The sequence below is a fragment of the Ostrea edulis genome, chromosome 7 (assembly GCF_947568905.1).
Source record: "Ostrea edulis chromosome 7, xbOstEdul1.1, whole genome shotgun sequence".
Lineage (NCBI taxonomy): Eukaryota > Metazoa > Mollusca > Bivalvia > Ostreida > Ostreidae > Ostrea > Ostrea edulis.
In genome coordinates this window covers 72,919,688-72,925,172 of record NC_079170.1, presented here as the reverse complement: position 1 = coordinate 72,925,172, position 5,485 = coordinate 72,919,688, and the positions used below count along the sequence as shown (strand labels likewise).

At 36.0% G+C, this 5,485-nt stretch overlaps 1 long non-coding RNA gene across 1 annotated transcript; it reads left to right on the top strand.

Moving 5' to 3' along the window:
- The first annotated feature begins 2,900 nt into the window (after positions 1 to 2,900).
- Positions 2,901 to 3,834, top strand: LOC130048485 (uncharacterized). Its single transcript, XR_008797277.1, has 2 exons — positions 2,901 to 3,054; positions 3,489 to 3,834. It is a non-coding gene; the product is annotated as an uncharacterized LOC130048485 (long non-coding RNA).
- Positions 3,835 to 5,485: the final 1,651 nt, after the last annotated feature.

Here is a 5,485-nt window from a genome sequence, read left to right as displayed (position 1 = left end):
TTGATTGGACAAATTTGAATAGGTTTTTCCATGAGCGCCCAATCAAATTGCCTCATTAATTATTCATGAGAACGAGCGAGTAGGAATGAATGGACCCACGGGTGATGGACAGAGGAAGAAAGCGTAATCAACCGTGGGTTTCCGACGATGCAACATTGTGTATGTGTATGTTTTTGGTTTAATTTTAATGTGATAAAAAATGTTTGATGTTACATGTATATATTGAATTAACACTTCATTCCCAGTCGGGGAGCCTCCGAGACCGAGTGGTTAGAGCATCGCGCTCAAAATCACACGGCCTCTCACCTCTGCTCAGCGCGGGTTCGAATCCCGCTCGCGCCGGTAAGGAGAAAGTTTCCCAGTTTACTTTCGGAAGGTCGGTGGTCTCTTCCCAGGTACATTGTATCTGGGTTCTCTCTTCCACCAATAAAAACTGGGCGCTACCAGATAACTGAAAAAATGTTGAGTCTGGCGGAAAACAGCAAAAACAAAAACAAAACAAAAAAACACCCCCCCCCCCCAAAAAAAAACCCCACATATTCCCAGTCAACATCTCGATCGAGATCGGAATACGAAATAAAATTTCTTATGTACGGTTGCAAAGTGAAACTGCTTCATTGAATTATATACTAATTATACGGTACACCTTAGAGAACTGTTCGTTTTAATAAAGAGAGTGACAAAATAGATTCAAAATGAGTGTACCTTATTCGTTACTGTTACCGAACTTTCATCGGTGAAAATCTCGAAATGGCGTGTTTCACTGCGCTTGTTGACAGTAAGATCCACATTTTCTACGTGAGTATTTTGATATATGCTTATGAATTTGTTAACGCATACATGGTATGTCTCTGCTAGGAATAATGGAAACTGTCTCACCTATGTATGTAAAGACATATTCTATTGATTTCTATTTTTAAAAATGTAGAACATTTCTATTAAAATCTTAGACCCCCGATATCAGAATTTTCTTTTCCTAGACATCAATATGTCAAATTCACAATCCTTTTCGAATAGTATGTACCATATTTTGTACCAGTTATCCATTTTGAATCCCCTATCACAATGATATTTAGATGCACTGTTGTGTTTGAGTGGATGAGTGTGTGTCAAACAGAATTAATTTAGATTTGCATCAGTCTCTCATAAATATGCTTCATGATTCCTTTTTCACAAATTTGCATTCCAATGTATCTTTGAATATTATTAATTCTAACATATATACCAGTCCCAAACATTGCTATATCAAATACAAATGTCACTTTCCTCTAATAAACCTCAGCGGGGCCTTTGCTGACCGTGTCAATTTTCTAGTTTTCTTGATTTGTTTTCAAAAGAATTTTGTCCCGTGGGAATCCGAGCTTGAATACGTCTTCAGTACTCCTTGCTTGTCGTACATGTAACAGGCGACTTGATGAGGAGAACTTTCGGATGAGATCGCAAAAACCGCGATCCAATGGCACAGCAGGTGTGGCACGATAACGATCCATCACTGTCCAAAGGCTGTAAGCGCCGAACATAGGCCTAAATTTTGCAGCCCTTCACCGGCAATTGTGACGTCTTCCTATGAGTGAAAAATGCTCGAGCCGGACGTTAAACAATACACAATCAATGTAAACAATTTTATCTCTAGGCGTTGTGGTGATATCACACGTTAAATTCGAAATTACAATTTGATAATGGGACATGGACACGATTTGAGCGTAACATTTTCAAATTCTGTCTTTGCATTTTTAATGTTTAGAATGCTTAACTAAGGTATTTCTTATGTTCTGAAACAATTTGAATGTCACTTGTCGAGAAATATGGGAGATACAGAGCTCACGATTCTTTGTTATGTAAACAAAGCCCGTGCCATGTTTTTTTTTTTTACATAGGTTAAATATACTATAGTAAAAATTCGTTTAAAACAAATATTTTAATTTCAAATAAATCCTTAACACAATTAGAGACTTTATAGTGATAAGCATATATCATTTTGTTATGTTATTTTCTATTAAGCAATCTATATGTAAACAAAAATATGGTACGAGCCTTGTTTACATACATATATAACAAAGAACCATGAGTGCTGTATCTCACTTATAACGTAAGATTTAGAAATACTTTAGTTAAGCATTGTAAACAATAGATATGGAAAAATGAAATGTTCAGCTAAATCGTGTCCATGGACACTCATATTCCGACAATATGCACATCTACAAATGGCAATGACGCATTGTTTCAAATCCTTCAGATAAGCCATACAGAAGAAATGTTCAAGACTTGAAATATTGTACAATACTTCAATGCGCATACTGTAGGGACAGGGGGATCCAATTGTTTTCCTTAAAGTCTGAATCAGAGGGATAGATGGTGTAAAATAGTTTGTGAACAGTTTTGCTCTGTGCCTTATCTGAGTTCATAATGTTCCTGCTCATACTTTCATCTCCATACCATGCAGTACATTAACGAGAGGAGGTTTCATTTGGAGCACTTCCAATTTGTGGAGCTAGGGAGACATTTGTTTTTCATTTAAAAAAACAATATATAGTTCGTCCTTAAATCATTACTACAAGACGCCTTTAGATATCTCTGTATCATTAACACACTCACATGGGCTAATTGATTCTTTTTTTTAATCTGTCCTTCTTACATCCACTTGAACATTGTTATACCAAATTGCATAACCTTGTTAATTTATATTGTATTGATAAATTTAGAATATGTTTGTACGGGCATATGAAAATAAAATCGTAAAGAATTTAGATAAACCTTTTGTCACATTTTATGTCCAAACTACTTTCCCTAGTTTTAACCTTGTACAAAAGAATTAAATGTATATAATTTTATTCCTAACTTGCTTCCATACAGGTAAAGTTAATAATGTTCACCAGGTCTAAATTTAGATACCTGTGTATATATTCACTTGAAATAACAGTTGCGAGTTAGTTTGGGCGTAGCAGGCAAGGCGTGCACAGGGATAGTTGGCACCCAGTATTTGGTATATTGAAAACTGCATGGTATGGAGATGAAAGTATGAGCACTTCAGATTGTCGTCGCTTCACTTCTGAGGTAAGTTTATCTTTATTCCATATATTTAGTAAATACCGTAGTGCATTGCAAACAGCTTTGTCATTTTCTCTTATCCTACAACTTTATAGTAAAAGGAATATCAAGTTTGCATATTGTACATGTAATATTGTTTCACACGTCATAATGTACCAGTAGTTAGTATATCATATCAAAGTAATGAGTAAATGTGGGTAGAACTTTATGCTCATAGAGTAGTAGTAAAGTTACATATGCATAACTTTTTGTATGTGTAGTACAGTGTATATACGTCATATAGCAAAATATGCGATGTATACAGAAGTAGTGGTAGAATGTAAAACCACAGTATTAACGTTATAGTGGATTTATCAATTGTACAGTATGAAGTTTACGTACATAGTAAACTGTTGTGTAACTATACAGTATGTATTCTTGAAATGACATTTATATTATAGGTCCATGGTACAAGTAGATCAAATACAGGAAATATTGCCTTTCGCACGTAATACCTCTGCCCGCCAAAGTTTGGGAAGAAGAGCATATGTGGAAGCAGAAACCAACTTTAATTATTTAATGAACTGTAGTAAACAAAAATGTAATATGTAAAAGTAGAGAAAATATATATATTGTAAAGTGTTGTGCAGTGTGTCATTTCTTTTATATTTCCTTTGACGAAATTCGGTCAATCTGTGACATATTGGTGTCAGAAGTGTGATAACATGTGATTAGATATCTATTCTACCCTGTTGGAAATTGCAATTTAAATGTACAATTATTTGGTTTTTTAAAGAAAATTATTTGCCATTCGTTTGTATTTTTTTTCGTTTCTTCTCATCTTTGTACACAATATTGTGGATAGAGGAAACGGCTGCTGTATTTTGGATCTCGGAAATGAATTGATCATCAAATCAAGTACCTCAGTGTGAAAGTTAGAGAATCTAGTTTGTAGTCAAAGTGTCTGTCAGCCTAATTAGCTGGCGACAATAGGTCATATTTGTAAGTAACACTGCTGTACTGTGTCGCCCATATTCTCTTTCTTTCTTCTGTCAATTTATCTATTGCATCATGAAGACATTTCACCAGTTTGTAGGAAAACCATTGCTTTTGTTTGTTAACACTCTTTGTTGAGTACGTGTGCAATATTCAATAGTGGGAAAGTATTTGCTTTACGGAAAGGGGTTTGGCAAAAATGTCGACTGAAAGTTTAAGTGAGATAATAGCAGCGGGAAGAGTTGGGGTATAAGGATGAATCATTGAGAGAATATGTGAAAGAACAGCACGACACATTGCGAGATGAAGAATGACTTTGAGAGAAAAGGAAGAGAGAGCGTACAGATTAGAATTAAAGAGGTTAGATCAGGAGATAAAGTTGAAAGAATTAAATGCGCAACATGAACTTGAAATGATTTCAAAATCAAGTAGCGTCAAAAGTATTGTTTCAGACAGTCAAATAAATGCTAGAACACCAAATATTCCTCCGTTTGATGAAACACGTGACGAAATAGACAGTTATCTTAGAAGGTTTGAGCGGTACGCCATTGCACAAAATTGGAACAAAAGAACTTGGGCAGTAAGTTTAAGCGCGTTATTGAGGGGGAAAGCTCTCGATGTATACGGTTTAATGTCTTCAACTAAAGCTCACGATTATGATGAACTGAAGTCAGCTCTGCTTCGCAGGTTCGAGATGACTGAAGATGGGTTCAAAAGAAGGATTAGATCTAGAAGACCAGAGGCAGGTGAGACGTTTACTCAATTTACGGCAAGATTGGGATCTTATCTCACGAGATGGATTGATATGTCGAAGGTACCCAATACCTGTTAGGGACTATTTGATCTTATGTTAAGGGATCAATTGTTACATGTATGTAACCAGGAACTCAAAATCTTTTTGAAACAAAATGTTCCACAGACAGCAGAATATATGTGTCGACTTGCTTATCAGTTTTCAGAATCCAGGGCTGCAAATGCTGCCCACTTGTGTTTCAAAACTGTTAGGAAACCATCAGTGGTCGAGGCACCAAAAGGTAAAGAATTTTCAAAACCTCCAGGGTCTCAGAAACAAACAGCTTTTGTCCCTATGAATGAACGAAAATGTTACCATTGTGATAAGCGAGGGAATATAGCACTAAACTGTCCAAGCAAGATGAAAGGTAAGGTTTCGGGAGTCATCGTGGACGATTCATTTGATAATCAAGAGTTGGGTGTAAACTGTAGTGTATTGCTTTTAACACGCAATCCTCCTATAGTATCATGGGTAAGTGATAACACAGTTATTCTTACGTCAGCTTGTCACAGCAAAGAGAAACAGATGTCATTGTCTGCAGGATATGTGAATGGTCAGCCCGTTACACTTCTTCGAGACTCAGGGTGCAGGAATATTCTGGTAAGGAAGAATTTAGTTCACATGGAACAATTCACCGGAGAACAAGTGACATGTATTTTAGCTGATAGC